This window comes from Sceloporus undulatus, chromosome 1 (genome assembly GCF_019175285.1).
Source record: "Sceloporus undulatus isolate JIND9_A2432 ecotype Alabama chromosome 1, SceUnd_v1.1, whole genome shotgun sequence".
Lineage (NCBI taxonomy): Eukaryota > Metazoa > Chordata > Lepidosauria > Squamata > Phrynosomatidae > Sceloporus > Sceloporus undulatus.
Window position 1 is genome coordinate 110,037,831 of NC_056522.1, and position 19,109 is coordinate 110,056,939.

General features: G+C 40.9%; 1 protein-coding gene across 4 annotated transcripts in view; it reads left to right on the forward strand.

Moving 5' to 3' along the window:
* WASF1 (WASP family member 1) overlaps window positions 1-19,109 on the forward strand; it is a 72,136-nt gene that overhangs the window by 764 nt on the left and 52,263 nt on the right. The window lies entirely within an intron of this gene.

The following is a 19,109-nucleotide window of genomic DNA, read 5'->3' on the forward strand; positions in this document are numbered from 1 at the left end:
ACATCCCCCAAGGACAGACCCCCAAGCCCCCTCCTATCCCTCAGACAGCTCTGCCCTATCCATGGCTTCTCAAAGGCTGCATCCACAATGGAGAGAGAACCCGATTTGGTACCGGATTAAATGTGTCTTGGCTCAAGGCTATGGAATTCTGGGAATTGGAGTTTGTTGTGGGCCTCACCACAAACTCCCGACTCCCAGAATTCCCTAGCCTTCAGCCAAGACAAGTTAAAGCGGTGTCAAGCTGCGTTGTCTTCCCTGTATGGATGCAGCCAGAATCTGGAATGAGCTCTTTTACTGTCCCAGCTCAATGCTAGGGAATCCTGGGAACTGTAGTTTTTGTGAGACTACGTGCGAAACAAGGGATCTGGGAGTCCAAGTAGACCACAAGTTGAACATGAGCCAGCGGCGCAACGCGGCAGCTAAAAAGGCCAATGCAATCTTAGGCTGCATCAATGGAAGAATAGTATCTCGATCAAGGGAAGTAATAGTGCCACTGTATTCTGCTTTGGTCAGGCCCCACCTGGAATATTGTGTCAAGTTCTGGGCACCACAATTTAGAAAGGATGTGGAGAAACTGGAGCATGTCCAGAGGAGGGCAACTAAAATGGTGAAGGGTCTGGAAACCATGAAGCCCAATGAGGAGAGACTTGGGGAGCTGGGGTTGTTTAGACTGGAGAAGAGAAGGTTAAAAGGTGATATGATAGCCCTGTTTAAATATTTGAAGGGGTGTCACATCGAGGAGGGAGTAAGCTTGTTTTCTGCTGCTCCAGAGAACAGGGCCTAGAGCAAGGGATGTAAGCTCCAGGAAACGAGATTCCACCTGAACATTAGGAGGAACTTCCTGACAGTAAGGGCTGTTTGACAGTGGAACAAACTCCCTCGGAGTGTAGTGGAGTCTCCTTCCTTGGAGGTCTTTAAGCAGAGGCTGGATGGCCATCTGTCAGGGATGCTTTGATTGAGATTTCCTGCATGGCAGGGGGTTGGACTGGATGGCCCTAGTGGTCTTTTCCAACTCTATGATTCTATGTAGGAAGGTGTGGAGGGTAGTATAGTTTCTCTTCTCAGCACATATTAAGAGCAAGCGCAATTAAGTAGTTGCCTTCCTGCATTTATAAGCATGTTTTGTAAGAGACAGTAGTGCCGTGTGATCCTAATAAGCACATCACAAATTAAATTAGTGTTGTCTTTATGTTTTAAGTATACCCTGACAGGTTCAGCACATAGTCATCAAAAAATACCAAGTCAAATTGTAAGCTCTTGTGTTTAGGATGTGAAAAATGGCAATATGTAGAATGGCCTAAAAGAAAACACATGCAATAATTATACTTTTGGTTTCCATAAATATTATGGTAAGGGATTTTAAAGACTTTGAAGTGCATGTTGTTCTCCTGATCTGTACTTGATCCTGTTTTGCACAGTATTATATTAACTTCAAAACGAAATATGGTACCCATATTGATAGCTGAAAATGGATATTTATTTCAAATGTTTCAAAAGTGGTTAAAAATTTGGAAAACAGGTGCTGCTAAATAAGATGATAAAAAGGATATTTGGGATATTTGTTAATATTCTTTAATTTCTAAAGGATAAAATGCATATTTTAAGACATTTTCCTATTATTACTGTGGTACATTTCCAGGCTTTTTATTTTGCATTATGAAACCTGTGAATTTGGGACATTCTTATTTTAAAGAATTTAAATGTTATCTGGCAACATATCTTGCTTGACTTTAAATCTTTGGTTAAAGAGTTTTTGTAACAGATGGCAAGGTGAAATATGTTTCAGCTTGTTTGCAGTATAATTCGCTAATACTGTCTGCAAAGTGCTGTGGACAGTCTGTGCCATACAAGTCAGTAGAAAGAGAATGCTAAAGCTAAATATTTCCATAGTAGTAATGATGTAGAGAATGGATCTTGATTATAGTCAGCCTCATTGTAGGAAAAATAAAGAGCTGCCTGTACATCAGAACAGATGGTGTTGTAGACCTAAGGTGTTAAATCCTCTCTGTTGAATATGGCTGTGCCTATACACAACCCTTCTGCTTACTACTCTCCAGTACCCAATACGTTATGTACTGAATGCATCTTATAACCTTTTCATTAAACTCTTATCGAGAATGTTGTTGCTTTGTTCCAGTGATATTTTGGCTGAGATATAGGGGTGAAACAGACCGTCCCTGACAAAGGCGGATTGGGGCAGTGGGAACCGCACGCCGGGGCCCCAGTCTGCCTTTTTGCCAGCTGAAAAAGGAGTGGCAAATAGCTGCTCTTTTTTGCACTGGCAAAAAGCGGGTTTTTCCACCACACCATGGTGGGAAGCCGGCTTTAAGGTACTCTGGCGGCATGTGGCTTATAAACCCCATGCCACTGGAGTGCCTGGAAGCTGGTCCCCATGTAAATGGCTAGATGACTTGAAGTAGGCTTTGGGCATCTTGGGGGCATACCACGTCCTCAAGCCGTCTGGAAGCTGGCTTTTTATGCCGGTCTGTTCCAGCCCATAGTTAACATGGACTATGTGAACAGAGAATATTGCAGTGTTCTACAATACATCTATTGCCATAAAGGGTTTCTAGTTTTGCTGTCAGTCAATATAGCGTATGTCGTTTCCATGATATGAACAACTTAGCTAGTATTTCTGTAGAACTGAAGCAGATGGTCAGTGGAGACATTCTTCTCTAATGAAATGGAAATTCCAAGATGAATATTTTGAAGAGGTCAGTGAGACGGCATCTGCATTGCAGAAATAATACAGTTTGACACTGCTTTAACTGACGTGGCTCAGTACTATGGAATTCTTGGATTTGTAGTTTTGTGAGATATTTAGTCATCTCTGTCAGAGAGCTCTGGTGCCACAACAAACTACAAAGCCACAAATTCTATAGCATTGAGCCATGGCCGTTAACGGGGTATCAAACTGGATTATTTCTGCAGTGCAGATGCAGCCTTAGAAAAGCTCGTCTCTTTACTATTTCATCATAAGGAAAACTCACCTATTTGGAACAAGCAAATGTCTGAAAATTTTTAAATGCTAGCAGTCTTCAAAAATATCACTTTCAAACCTAAAACTTTTACCAGTAGGACCTGATTTTAGATGGTTATGATACATGAATTGGATCTGACCATTGCTTGGCAGTATTTATATTTTTGCTTGAATGTAGGTGCTTATTTTGTACATATATTTGGCCCTCCACATTTGTGGCTTTGACTTTTGCGGATTTGATTATTTGCAGTTTTGATTAATATGTTCTCTCTAGGAATCTATAGGTCCTCCATCATAATTCTGCCAGAGGTTGACCATAGGGTTGTGCTGGAGGACCTAGCAATTCCCAGAGAAAACACTTCTCTAGGCATTGTGGCAGGTTTTCCAGCATGATTCTGTGATCAACTTCTGGTAGATATTGACTATGGAATTGCACTGGAGGGCCTGGAGATTCCTAGAGAGGTCTTCTCTTAAATAAAAAGAATGGCAGTTTTAAAAAAATTCCGGGTTTTCCACATTCACGGAGGTCCTTCACCCCTAACCCCAGCCTATGTGGAAGGACCACTGTATTAGCATCTATTTCCGAGAGTGGTTCTTTGAAGTGGCTTTTATATGGTGAATGTGTTTGGCAGTTCTCAGCTTGACCACTAGGGTTTGTATGCAAAATGAGAAATTACAAAATTTGATGATGCATGGATGTTTCATTCTTTCTTACATCCAGTGGGTGGCACAATATTCAGACATACAAGATGCAAGTGGGGGCAGATAGACTTGCTTTTTTGTTACATGCTTTATATTTATACATATATATATGATGAGGTTGTTAACTTCTTTGAATAAAGATTGATCAAGATGAAGCTAAAGTGGTAGAATGGAAGTACACCTTTCTGTGGGCATTTCCTTATTTTCTCTGTAGCAGTCTAGAGGTATGGTGATGCGTTGTTATTTATTCTTTGTAATCAACCTTTATATATCATTGGTATTCATTATTTTTATTTTCAGCATTTTTCCCTACTTCATGTTATTCATAATTGTTCTTTCTGTTTTTCATATATTTAATTAGTCTGCTGATGGCTTGAAATGATTTCCTGACATACTGAGCTTAAAACATTTGATTCCACTGTCTGTGCCGAATCTTCAGACAAGAAACCCTTCTCCAGTTTCCTCTCTTGCTGTTAGAGGGGAAATGAAAACCATACTAGCTTGCTCTGAGCATCACAGCTATTTTCAGCTGATTTATGTAGACCTATTTTACTTGGAATAACTGCTGAAAGGACAGTATTCCATCATGTCATCAGTTCCTCCCATTATTTTCTTGAATTGTGAACATTTTCCCTCAACTGTTGGTTTGATCAAAAGTTTGTAAAGAGAAATTTTATCTGCATTCTGAACAATGCAGAATAATATCTTCTCTGAAGATGCCAGCCACAGATGCTGGTGAAACGTCAGGAATAAACTCTTCTAGAACATGGCCACATAGCCCGAAAAACCCACAAAAAACTATAATATCTACTAAATGTATATTCTTATTTAAAGCCACAGCTCATGCATTCAAGCACCATCTCATTGATTTATTGGAAATAAATGCTTTGAATACAATGTGAAAACACTGTAATGAGTTTTATTTTTCTGTGACATATGCCCATTCCGCACGGGTGTAAAGTACGTCCCCAGGACATACTAGGGTTAGGAAAGGGCATGCTTTACGCACACCCCTAACCCTAGTACATCCTGGGGATGTACAAAATGGCGGCGCCCGTTCTACACGGGCACCGCCATCTTGACGTTTCGGATGCATAGCGTCCACACGTCCTGCAACAGAAGTGACATCACGAGTGCGCCATTGGCCACTTGTGGCACCACTTCCAGGGCCCAAAAAGAAGCCGCTTTTTGCGGCTTCTTTTTGGTGCGTCTGAGAACCGCGTGGTTTGACCGCTGCGGTTCTCGGACACAGCAACCGTCGGCGTTGGCAGAGCGCCCATTTTGGGCGCTCTGTAACGCGCCATAGTCTCTTACAAAATGTGAATATAATGAATATACATTTGTATTCTATCAGTGATGATCAACTCCTTTTCTTGAACCTGTATTAGTAATTTATAGTCTTATGGGACTGCAAGCCAAGTCCTGACTTTAGTGTTGCATATGAGACTGGGGTCCACCTAGGGGTCATGCAGACCGGCAGCTTGGAGGGGCCTCTGGCTGCTCCAGTGCCAGTCTGTGTGGGACCCTGGTGACCAGATGTCACAGTCCTGAATGGACCGCTGGCAAGGTGCAGCTTTTTGCCACTCTTTTTGCAGCCAGCTTTTCCCAGTTGGGCATGCACCCTGCACAGCTTCTGGCCACTCTGGGGCGTGTGTCATCTGCACACCCCACCTCCAGAGTGGGCAGAAACTGCTCCTTCCTGCCCATCTGTTTCAGGCCCTAGTCTGTTCTTTGCAAATGTAAATCTGAGTAATTTGGTGGTCCAGCGGAAAATGATTTTTGGTCTGCTGGTGGACTGCAAGTTGCCTTTTGTCTGTAACTGAATAATGTCCTTCTGTCTTTATGTCTCCATTTGGGAAGCAATATTGCCATCTTCTGTCAAACTTGAATGTGCTGCTGATGTACTAGAAAACATGAAGCAAAAATTGCAAAAGCCAGATAAGATTTGTTTAGTGTATATGTAAGTCATATATCTCTAAATTTTAGCAGCACATGCTGCAACAAATGAGTACAGTTCAGTGTAAGTGAGAAATTCTGTCTGTTTTAATGAAATTTTGGTACATGCACCTAAGTACATGGCCATATCCAGTTTTTTACTTGGTTGCTGTTTGACTTTCATTATTTATACTTTCTTTCTTGTAGTAAAAAGGATCTAATTTCTCAAAACAAGATACCCTCACCTCTGTTCACCACTGAGTTGTACAGAGAACTGCTCGTGTTCAAAAACTTTTATGGGAGGCTGCCAGGATGGGCAAATGAAAGCAGTGCTGTGTGCCCAAGCTTTGTGGGAGCTTCCCAACTATCACCACCACTATTGGCGAAAGATGCAGATAAGAGAGTGAGCTTACACAGGCAGGTGAAGAGCAGGAGACACTACTATGCAAAGCAATCAGCGAGACTGTGTGGTGGTTTTAAGGGACCCTGAAAAGAACAATCCTCATTTAACCCTTATCCATGCCATAGTTCTAAAAGCTGCTGGTTCTCCTTGTCTTTCTTGTGCACCAATACTTTGTCTGAAGCCCCCCGCCTCTGTTTCCTTTACTGTCCCCTGGAGCTTTCCACTGCCTCTGCAGGGGGCATACTTTGAGGATCGCTGGTCTAGATCCATTTCAAAATGGCTTCAGGAGTGATTATGGGACTGCGGCAGCTTTGGTCTCTGATTGACTTATTCAGGAAGTCAGAGAGCGTGTGTGTGTCCCTGTTGGTTCTGCTACACCTCTTTTTTGATACCATCAACCATGGTATCCTTCTGGGTCACCTTGTTGGGATGGAACTTCCTTCATGGAATGGCAGACCCAGGAGGAGGTACTAGGAAACTGCTTGACCTGTGAAATCCCTCAGGGTTCAGTTCTGTCCCCAATGCTATTTAACTTACATGAAACCATTATTAGAGGTTATCCAGAGCCAACAGTCTGCAGATGACACCCAACTCAATTACATTTTTTCACTAAAAGCCAAGGAAGCTGTTTTGGTCCTAAACTGGTGCTTGTCATCAGTATTAGACTGGATGAGGACAAACAAATTGAAACTTATTCTTGACAAGATGGAGGTGCTCCTGGTCAGTTGAAAGGCAGAAAGGGAATTTGGATTCAGTCTTTGCTGGATGCGATTACACTCTTCCTTAAGACGCAGGTTTCCAGCTTAGGTGTGCTCCTGTATTTAGCCCTGACCCTGTAATCCCAGGTTTCAGTGTGACTAGGAGTGCATTTGCATAGTTAAAAGCTTGTGAGCCAGTTGCACCCATTCCTTAAAATGTAAGATCTGGACCTGGTGACACATGCTTTAGTTACAGCCTGGTTAAATTACTGTACAGTGGTACCTCGGGATACGAAATACCCAGGTTACGAAATTTTCGGGATACGAAAAAATCCCATAGGGAATTATTGTTTCGGGTTACGAATGTTTTTTCGGGTTACGAAAAAACTTTTGGTGCTTTTTTCGGCTTTTTCGCACGGAATCGCGGCTTTTCCCCATTAGCGCCTATGGCAATTCGGCTTACGAAGGCTTTTCGGGTTACGAAAGCGGCCGCGTTACGAATTAATTTCGTAACCCGAGGCACCACTGTAATGCTTTTCTATGAGGGCCTGCCTTTGGAAGGTGTTTGGAAATCTCAACTGAGCTAAAGAACTGCAGCCAGATTACTGACATGTGCTAGTTACAGGAAGAACATAACTATCTCCCTTGTTGAAACAGCTCTACTGGTTGCAGACACAAGTTGAAGTTATGAAGTTATGGTTATGATCTTTAAAGTCTCACTGGCTCAGGTCCAGGTTATTTGAAGCACTGTATTCTCCCTTACGGACCAGCCTGTGGTCTGAGATCTTCTAGGAAGGTTCTTGTCCCTGCCTCGCCTCTCTTACAGGCACATCTGGTAGGAGAGAAGACCTTATCAGTGGCTGCCCCCCCCCCCCAGCTCTACAACTCTTTTCCCGAAGAAGTTAGACTGGCACCCTCACTATTTCCTTTTCCTCAGACAAGCAAAGACATTTCTATTCTGACAAACACTTGAGGAGTGATGATATAAGGTCCATCTTAACATAATGTGCTGAATATTACTAATTGTTTTATTGGTGTGTGTTTTAATGACACATGTTATTAACTGGTTTTCATTTTTTTCTGATTGTGTTTTACCTTTGTGTCTTATCGATTTTTAATAAGGTTTTCTTTCTTTTCTTTCTTTCTTTTTAATGTAGTAAGCTGTTTTGAGTGCCAGTCTGGAATAAAAGGCAGGACAGAAATCAATCTAATAATAATAAAGACTGTTATGAGTAATTTTAAATGGCATTAACGAAATTGGCTTTTTAATGATGACCTACAAAATAAATGTTTCATTGAGAGGAGCTATCATTTTTTAAATACCAAATTGCTTCTGTCATCTATACAGTGAGCCCTCAATATCTGCAGGGACTCTGTTCCAGCCCCCCCCCCCCCCCACACACACAGATACCAAAATCCCCAGCTGCTCAAATCCCCTTTTCCTTAATGGTGGCGTGGCCACATGGCCGCGCCACCATTAGGGAGAATGGGACTGAAGTCCTCTCTCCTCCTTCCCTCCAAGGCTTCCCTCCAAGGCTTCTGTCCAGCTTGGCTTTGGTGGCGGAATCTGCCACCCAGTTAGCTGCAGCCGAGGCGTGACTCTCAGACCCCCTGTCCCCAGGCCCAGCACTTGGGACAGAACCTCTGGATTCTGAAAGTCAAGCCTCAGCCCTGGCCCTGATTCCCTCTGACCAACAGGGTTCCAGTGGACCTAGTGCCAGGGCCAAGCCATTGGGGACAATACGGGCTTGCCATCCACAGATGCTCAAATCCTTGGATGCCAAATCCATGGATAAGGAGGGCCCACTATATAGGCCATGCTGGACTGTTGTCTGTACAAGAGAACAGATAAACACAAGCTAAACTTTAACTATGATAAACAGTAGAAACCAGTGAATGAGCAAATTGGTTTCCTTGAATATTCTCTAGCAGGCATGAAAGTTGTTATAATTTGAGAGAAGTCACCATTATGAAGATGCTGAGTTGAAAATCATAGACATTGATACTTATCACACTTAGCTCAAATTCACTGAAATTATATTCACTGCTGAAAGTTTCTCTTTAGATTCCTTCATTTGAGAATGAGTCATTCTGAATCTTTTACCTTCTTGACTAGATCTCAGTTTCGTTTGTCTGTAATGTGATATATTTCTGTCCCACATTGTCATTCTTGGTGTCTGTTCATTTGCAAGTGTCTTAGGAAAATAGAAAGCAGACTGACACTAAGTCACACTGTTTGCCCATTTAGCCCTTTAATGTATAGCATAGTCTCTCCTTAGTCTTGAAAAGAGCAAAACTGGAGTCAAGTTAAATGCTCAAGAGACAAAGCAGATATGTCTCAAGTTGCTGAAAAGATTATATTTTATTAGATGCATATCCCAATGTGTTTTAGCCTGTGGATACTCTTCAGGCCTTCTTCAAGGGGCTATAGTTTATGTTCTGATTTTAAGTACATAAACAATGATTTCATGTAATATGATGTCATGCATTGAAGATTTTTTTCTTCAAGATTTTCTTGTGATTTTTTAACAATAGACTGCTTAAGAAGCCCTTCACGGTCAGACTTTATAGATAAAGATAACTTCTGAGCATCTTAAGATGCATCTCCTTTGTCTCTTGCCAGTTTCCCTTGTCTCAAATAGAGGTTTTACATGTTACCAGCTTCTTCTTAAATTTGTTTGAGAACATTGGACATCTTACCTCAAAATAAAATTGTAACAGTAAAGTAACAAACTTAATGATAAGCAAGTTAAAAAGAATGAATATAAATAGATATAAATAGATAATGTCAATTGAAATAGCTTATTTTGAGAGTATTAAAATAAGAGAAAATATTTTTAACTTTGGGCAAGAATGGATGTCAATTAGATTTTTTTCTTCTTTAATGTGGCTTCAGATTACTTTATCTCAACACACCTCTACCTGGAACCTTTCCTTATCCAGCTGCACTGCTTTTGGTATTCTGAAGGTTTTGTCATCTTTCATATGACTTGTAGTGGGAGCTGCCTCTTAGAATGTTTCTATGATGGCCTGCCTCTTCATTTAAATTCCTTCTCCAAGCCCTTCTTTTCCATGATGTCTTTGCGGATAATTCCCTGTTCGTCATACTGTGCTGTTTAACTATATGTTTGTTGTTGTTGTTGTTAACTGCTGTCAAGTTGACCTTAAGATTGACAGACTTCCAGTCACCCTGTTATCAAGAGGTTCAGGCCTTCTGAAATCAGGGCAGTTTTCTTCTTTTTCTACAGCCCTCTACTTTACTAAGCATTATTGTGTTTTCTAACAAGTCATGCCTTCTCATAATATGTCCAAAGTATGACTCCTTCATTTCATTTCAGTTTGACACTGCTTTAACTGCTATGGCTTCTAGGAAGAGTTTAGGTTTAATTTGCTCTTGGACCCATTTATTTGTCTTTTGGGCAATCCATGACATCCACAGAACTTGCTTCCAGCACCATATTCCAAATGAGTTACTTTTCATCCTATTAGCTTTCTTCACTGTCCAGCCTCCATAGCAACACATAGAAACTGGAAATACAGTGGCATGGATAATCCTGAATTTGATATACGATCCGCCCTCCCCTTACGCAGGGCATCTGTTCTGGACACACACACCCCGCGTAAGGGAAAAAACGCGTATGCTCTGGGGCTTGTGCCCCTGGTAGTGTGCAGCGGTGCGCACACCATTAGTTCTTCCGGCGCATGCCACTGCTCCTTCCACATGCTGGAAGGCGCGCAATAGGCGCCCGCGTATGATACGGGCACACTCTACTATAGTATATCTTCACACTTGAGAACTTTGATTACTTCCTTCATACCTGCCTTTCCAAGTCTTAGGCTATATTTGCATGGCAAAGCTAATGCAGTTTGACACTGCTTTAACTGCCATGGCTTTATCATGTGCAATTCTGGGATTTATAGTTTGTTGTGGCACCAGAATTCTCTGACAGAGAAGGTAAATATCTCACAAAATTACAAATACTTAAAACATATTTAAAATAAAAATTTCAGTAAAAGATTGCAATATCATTATTTATAACTTATTTCACATGGTCAAATAATTGAGAAAATGCTGTTTATTAAACTGTAAATAGTGTAGTGTTTGAAATTAATAATATGATGATGATGATGATGATGATAATAATAATAATAATAATAATAATAATAAAATTTATTTTTATCCCGCCTCTCTACAAAAGCAATCGGGGCGGCTTACAAAGTTAAAATATACAGTCCAAACCCTCAACCCACCCACCCCCTTAAAATACAATTAAACAGTGTGGAATTAAAAACATAAAAACATACTTAAAAAACAATACAATAACTGTGGTGAAGTCGGAGGTCAACAGTTAGATTTTCCTTACAACCTTAATTAAGGTTGTAACACAGTGTATGCTTCAGCATGCATAAGTGTTTCCTTGAATTTGTACAGGAAAATTACTCTTAATGTAATCTCACATTAAAACTTTAATAAATCTGCTGTTAAATATGTCCTGATTATACAGCTACTTAGACACACAGTACTTCCCTTTCTTTAGCAAAATGTTTCTGTCTTAATGATTGTGACTTCTGAAATAGGTTGTCCTGTACACTTGCTCAGCTTCCTCTTCAAAATTTCCCTTGGATAGATTGGATGAACCTGCTTCTTTGGAAGGATCTTAATGTATATAATCACTTTCTGAAGACAGAGTATTGTGGTGCTCTTGAGGAGAAAAATATATTTTGATTATGTGTTAAACAAGCTGTCAGATAACACTTAAGTAGAATTGCAAATTTGCTAATAATGAAATATTTGCCTTAGGAAATCTGACAAGATCTTGTTTAGCAGGGCTGGCAGTATTATACAAGAATATAGATTCAGCTTTGATATACACTTTAGTGAGTATCCTGTTATAGCAGCCCATTTGAGCAAAAGACTGTGCACTAGCAATCTTACATTTTTGGCACGTGTGCATGCAGGCACCCACTGCCTTGTTGCATGAATAATTTCACATTTTCATGTCAAGGTTATCTGTGCAGAGTACTCAACATGAGTGATTCAGTGTAGCTCCAGAGTAGGGCTTTCCACTCCACCAGGATTCAGTTGGGTCTTGGACATTAATTACTGTAATACAGAAAAATTTCTAAATGCATAAAATGTTCATAAGGATGTTTCTATTGCAGACCTGCATCTAATGGACTTATCTGACTACTTGGTGGAATATTAATGGATTTCCCCAATTATTAATGATAGGTAGAATAGTGAGAAAATATATTGTCTTAAATTTTGTAGAATATGGTGCATATTTGCTTACCTTTTATAGGATGTGGTGAACACTGAAATACATAATCTCTTCCAAGTAAAGGTAGACGTAGCTATTTATACATTCACCAGTAATTACTATGGAGAATAAGATGGCTCAAAGGATTATCAGTAGGATACCACACTAGTGCTGGTATAGTCTTATATTTCTAATCACCCATCTGTCAGTCTGAAAGATGTCAAAAATCACAACCCTTTTGTGGCTTTTATATTAAAGGTATTGATGGCCTCCTTCCAGATCCCAGTGAGCAAGTGTTGACATTATAATTATCTAACGGCACTTGTTGACAATCAATTGTGGAAAGGTCAAAGTTTAAATAGTTCTAAATTAACCTTTGCTGCTTGGTGTCACCCTTTTCTGACCAGAGATGGCATACAGAAGTAATAGTAGTATGTCCCTTTCTGGTAATGCAACAGCACATCTGTACATAGAAATAGGTTTAAGAATACCTCCAGGAGCATTATTTGTACATAAATAAGATAAATGAATGTTTTAAAAGTAAATTATTATAAAATCATGAACTCAATCCATGGTCTTAGCACATGGAGTGTAGCTGCAGCCTGATAGCCCAGGGAACTGCGGGAAACCTGGTTTATTGGCTGATTGTCCCTGTTTGCAGCAGGAACAACTATTTGTTCTTTGTTCCTTGTGGTGTTTGAATGAGAATGCTTTTGGTTTGTTTCTCACCCAACAAACCAGAGCGAAAATTTAAAGCTTGTGTTTGATTTCTTTCTCTTGGGTTTTGGGAGAGAAACAAACCAGTGAAGATGAAGTGCCTGTAATTAGATATTGTAAACAAACCGTGAAGGGAAGCTCCATGGTTTGACTGTTGGTACTGCATGCAGGAGCGATTTGGCAGCATGTAGCAAGGGGTTACTTGTAATCGAGAAGTTAGGATTCCTGTTGTCCTTTGACTTATCATGTCATGCAGACATGCCTTTCAAGTTGGATCTAGTCATGGTTATCCATAGACACACTGATTTTAGTAGGACTTGCAAATAATTTAAGGTGCTTTAATCTATTCAAACTGATACAATTATACAGTGAGACATTCATGTTTCTAACTGTAGAAGGAACACTGTCATTCTCTGTTTATTTGTTGTATATTGGCTTCTGGACTTCAGGCAGATCATGTTCATTTCAATCCTTACATGTTGCTTGTAGTGTATTTTAAATTTGCATTCATTACTCTGTCAGATAAAAAAAATCTTAATTAATGTTCAGTTCTGTTATTTTCTTGCACCTCTTATTTCTTTTTTTATTACTGAAAGTTTTTATTTTTATGATCCACATATTGTAATGATGAGCAGTGCAAAGCTTGGGTCATTTATCTCTGCTAGAGGCAGATCATGGAATATATCCCATCTCTCCTGTCAGCTCCCTTCTTTTTCAGTTTCATTTGCCCTAAAAGGAGTAGTGAACATTTGTATGTATGAAAGCAGAAAAACAAGTTATAAGCTATGTGCCTTCCAGTATTGCCCATAGCCCTTGAAGAAATTCAATAGAAGCAGCTGAGCTTTAACCGGTTGGATACAAATGATATCCAGTATTTTTAGAGCTGATGTTATAAATCAAAAAAGTATTATCTCCTGTTATAGGAATTTACAAACCCATTCACATTCACTGACTGAAGAAGGCTGCATTGCTTTTAACAACAGCAAGCTTATATGTTATAATTCTGTTTCCCCCCTCTTTTAACCATTTCCAAGAATTCCCTCCCCCCCTGCCTTGCACAATGTGCTACAAATTCCCCTTTCTTTCCTTTGGTCAAATCTCCTTTTTATATTTCTCTGTTTGGAAAGGCCTCTGTATTAAACTTCTTGTTTTTTGAATTTAAAGTTTTTATGCTGAAAGGAAAGATACAAATCTTGTGAAATGGCTCCCCACCCAATACATCTTAATAGAGAGCATCCCTCCATTCACCTTTGTATTTCTTTACTCACACCAAAGGTAGCCCTAGTTTTCTTTCTTTTCTCTCTCTCTACAACTGATTTTGCCCTCCTGCTCCCATTTCTGTTCAACTTTCTTAGTTTGCTGGAAACAACATACACAACTTGAGCTTGCCCAGCAGTTCACACCAGTAAGAAAGTTTCAGATTCAAATACGTATACCATACCATACACCAGCCTTTCTCAAATAGTGGGGCGGGCCCCCCGGGGGGGTGCACGAGGCTCCATAAAGGGGGGCACGAGGCTTTGTTATGCAGAGGTTTACTTATAACAATTTTATAGACAAATGATACTATTTACAGTCGTGCGGGGGGCGCGAAATGTTTTCTTCTTCCTGGGGGGGCATAACAGAAAATAATTGAGAAGCACTGCCATACACGGAGGCTGGGTGGCATCACTGGCTGGAAAAAATACAACTCTACCTCTTGACTCTGAATCCAGGAAGAGAAGTAATACAGATTTTTTAAAAAAATCTATAGTTGAGGGGCTCATGTATGTGCTAGATCTTTCTTCCAGGAAGATTGCAAGTGATAGGCCATTTGCACTTCCCTTAGTTTGTATAGATAGACAAGAAAAGATGACATTCTTTGCCCATTTCTACTCTGTTCATAGTCCAGGCTTGGTCTTCTGTCTCAGAACAGACTTCAAAGGCCAAGCAACTGCTGTGAAGAATTTGTGCTATCCTGTTCATAGCTGAGTAGGGCTAGATAGTTAAGATGTTGCTGCTCAGTAGGTCACGGTTTACTGCCCTCCACATGCTAGTATGCAGATATGAACTATTTAAGATTTGGACTTAAAGGAATTAGTTAAACAATTACCTAGCCCCATATTCCAGTTAATGTTTTAGGGAAAGTCTTTTAACTGTTTTGAAAGGGTTTGTTTCCATTACTTCCTCATCCTAACATGTGCCTGAAATCCAAACTTTTCTGCAGTGAACAACATCAGCAAACAATTAGTTTTTATAATCACCTTGAGGCACTGCAAGCAGAGCCTTTGTGCTCTTTAAATGTATTTTCCTCTCTTAACCAAACAAAAAGTTGTGCATTAACATCTTACCTGAGAAAGAATTCTGTAAATACTTTAAATATTCCACAAATCACTGTGAATCATGATGGATGTTAATAAGAATATGATGGGTGATCCCTCCTTGAGCTTAAATGGGTGAGGAGGTCTTGCAAAACACAGTTCCTACCTTTGTCCCTTACTTGTAGAGTATTTGATGTACTGATCCTGAATTTTTATTGAAAAGGTTTATTTAGAGTAATAATAATAATAAATTAATAATACATTTTATTTATATACCGCTTTTCCAAAAAGATCAAAGCATAACTTAATTTAGTGGAACTTGCTTGCAGTAAAACTGTCTTAATGGGGCTGTCATTTCTTGATTTCAGAGTTCTCTACAAAACCAAGGTAAGAATTACTGTAGACTCCTTTCTTATTATATGAAGATAACTGACAGTGGTTTTACAGCATTTCTATTAAACACTGGAGAGTTGTCCTCTGTGGTTTCTTAAGCATTCTTGTGTAATTAATACACCCACTGAAGTCTATGATTCTCTAAATATTGTTTCTGTAAAAACAGTTCTTCCACAACAGTATTTTTAGCCATCAGAACACCAAGGCAGATAATGTATTCAGATATGAAATATATTAGGATATGAAACACAAACCGTATTTGATTTGTTGCTTAGCAGCCAAAGCAAATTATGGAAATTGACATCTGAGGCAGATAGAACATTATGATAGCAAAATGACTTTACTTCTACTAGTATCTTCATATAAACTAGCAGTTTTTCTGTTGTGTGTACTTTCTCAACACTTTAGCAAAATGATTCTGCAGTTGCTCCCAAAATAATATGGAATGGGAATATTATATTATGTAGCTATGTCAAATCTATAAAACATGCACACGTTAATTAAAAAAATAATGAGCACAGTGGTTTAGGGAATTCCTTTATATTTCTTTAATTTGCCAACTATGATACCTTTCATCATATACACTGGTCATTTCACTTTTAATCCTTCAGTCTTTTCATATGAGAACCATACCCAGCTATTGCAAAAGGTGCTGAGTGCTGGGCTTGTGTTTCTGTGTATGTATGCTGTTTTCTTGGGAGAAAATTAGCCATTGAGGGTTACCTAATGAGCAAATATATCAGTATCAAAGGAGGGATTTCCCTCAGGACCATAGTGGGGCAATCCCAGTTTGTCTAGCTGGTGTAATTTCTATTTTGAAATCTTGTAGGTTAAACCAAATACTCATTTTGCAGCATGTGTACTTTTTCATTGCTAGTCATAGACTGAGGACATCTGATCTCACAGAAAGTGAAAGACATCAAGTCTTTACAGTTGTATAAGAAGAAGCTAAAGTCCTGACTAGATCTCTATATTTATTTGTACCCTGACTTTTCCCAGACTGGAAATGTAACAAAAATTAAACATATCCAGCTATAAAATTTACATAACACAAGAATGGAGGAATTCACAATTATCAGTAATGAACAGACATAAGAACCCATTGTATCCTTCAGAACAGAGGTTGTCAACCTTTGATCCTCCAACTGTTTTGGACTTCAGCACCCAGAAGGCTTTGCCAGCATGGCTAAGGATGAGGGAATCTGGGAGATGAAGTCAGAAACATCTGGAGGACTAGAGGTTGAGAACCACTGCTTTAGAGGAACATGGAGGTACATTCAAGAGAACTAAGCCAATTCAGTGGGTTTATAGCCTAGGGCAGGGGTAGGCAACCCTTTTGAGCCGGGGGCCGGGTTGCTGTCCCTCAGACAACTGGGGAACCGAAGCCCAAAAATAAATAATTAAATATATATATTTTTTTTAAAAAAAAATTAAATAAATAAATAAACCGGGACAAATGTAGGAAAATTTTTTCAAATGGAGGGCACTTTTTACATTAAAATGGAGGACACATGAAAAAATTTGCTGATTTTTAAAAAAATGTTAAGATAAATGCATGTTTCTGAGCCTTCTATAGACAATTGGCCCACCATGCCCCTCGCGCGAAACGTCAAAGGCCCCAGCGGCAATCGGCGGCAGGACCAGGCTGGGGCCGGTCCCAAGGCCTCGCCGGGCCGCATCCGGCCCACGGGCCGCAGGTTGCCTACCCCTGGCCTAGGGGGTTAGCACTCAGATGCAGTTTTTTGGTGGGTAGGCTATAGCTGGCTGACTACAAGGAACTGGAACATGCCTGCCTTATAGGTTCCACTTAATTCTAGAGCCTTAATGTGAAGTCAAGGAGTATCCCCCACCCAGCTGTTAATGTGTTCCTTAGTAGACTGTGTGAGCTCATCCCAATCTGGTTATGGCTAGAAAATGGCAAGACAGTTGTCTGCTAGAAATTCCTCCATGGGCTGAATATCATAATCTTTTTTTCTCAAATAATTCATAACCGACTAGGTGAAATTTGTAACCTAATTGCACAGAATTCTAAAACCTTCCATAACCTGCTAGAGCTTCTTGTAACTGATAAATAACTAATAAATATCTCAGAGAGTAACGTTTCATGCAGTGCAACAGCACATCCTTATGACCAAGAGTAGATGTAATTTATATGTTCATATTATCTTCATGTAGGCGTTTGTTATATAAATTTGCAACTCTGTAAGTCTTGCAGTAGTCTTTTGAATACAGATCGTCCTCCACCTAGGCCCTAAATATGTGTTCTGCTGGCCCTTTGTATCCACAGGGATTCCTTTCTGGACCCCCTCTGTGCGGATGCCAAATACCATGGGACTTCAAGTCCCATTATAGTCAATGACAGCACGACATGTGCACAGCCACTGCCATTGACAAGAACAGGGTGGGGCCAACTGTGGTTGCTCCAATCCTTGGATGGCACGTCTGCTGATACAGAGGGCTGAATGTATAATACATTGGGGCTTTTTAAACAGCCCTTTGGGACGTCCGGAGGACGTCCCATTTTAAAAAAGGGGCGTCTCTTTTAGACGCCCCATGTCCTAGTACGGACTCCGTCCGTACAAGATGGCGCCGGCCATTCTACATGGCCGGCGCCATCTTTACGTATCGGACGCACAGCGTCCAGACGCGTCGCGCCGCTGCTGACGTAGCGAGCGCGCCCCTGGCGCCTCGCTACGTCGCAAACGCGACGCAAAAAGAAGCTCCATTTTGGAGCTTCTTTTTTCGGTCCGCGCGGGAGTCGGGCCGTCTGAAGGCTCCGGCTCCCCCGCGGACCTTCTGGCGGCGGCGGCAGACCGCTGCAAAGCGGCGGTCTGTACCCCGCCATTGTTTGCAAGAAAAGTTAGATTTCACATGGATTTCTTTTGCAATATTGTCTGCTGATCCAGAATTAATTATTGCATATATTGAACAATCTACTGTGATGTAAAAATTTTTCTTGTGTTTATCTAAGAATAAATTACATTCATAAATACTGTATTATTATTATTAGTTTTATTTATACCCCGCCTTTCCATATGATCAAGGCGGCTTACAACAGAGTCTCAGAATACAAAGCAAAACAATGCACAGGAAAAAACAATGCAATACCATACAATGCCAACAATATAAAAATACAGTACATAATACATAATACAATACAAAAAAAAAAAAACCCAGTATAATACAAAGCAGAAAAAGCAGTATAATACAAAGCAGAAAAACAATCCCCTGACAATAAAACCTACACTCCCCCCTCTCAAATTCCCTCCCTCCAAAAAGACCGCAACAGCGGCGCCAGGCAAATTGTCCTTGGCGCTCCTCCCCGATGGTATAGGGGTAAAGGAGAGTCCTTTGGGCCGCAGCCCAGATGGAAGCGGGCGGGCGGGCGGCGTCCTCTTCGGGGAGGCCGGCGAGCCGGCTTATGAGGGGCCGCTCTCACCTGGCCCCTCCCCTTCTAAAGACGCCGTCGCGGCTGCAAACAAAGAGTCCTCACCAGGGCCGCTGTCAGGTGGAAAAGGCAGCGGCGTCCTCAGGGGCAGCAGGGAGTCCCTTGGGTCGCAGCCCAGATGGAAGCGGGCGGGCGGGCGGCGTCCTCTTCGGGGAGGCCGGCGAGCCGGCTTATGAGGGGCCGCTCTCACCTGGCCCCTCCCCTTCTAAAGACGCCGTCGCGGCGGCAAACAAAGAGTCCTCACCAGGGCCGCTGCCAGGTGGAAAAGGCAG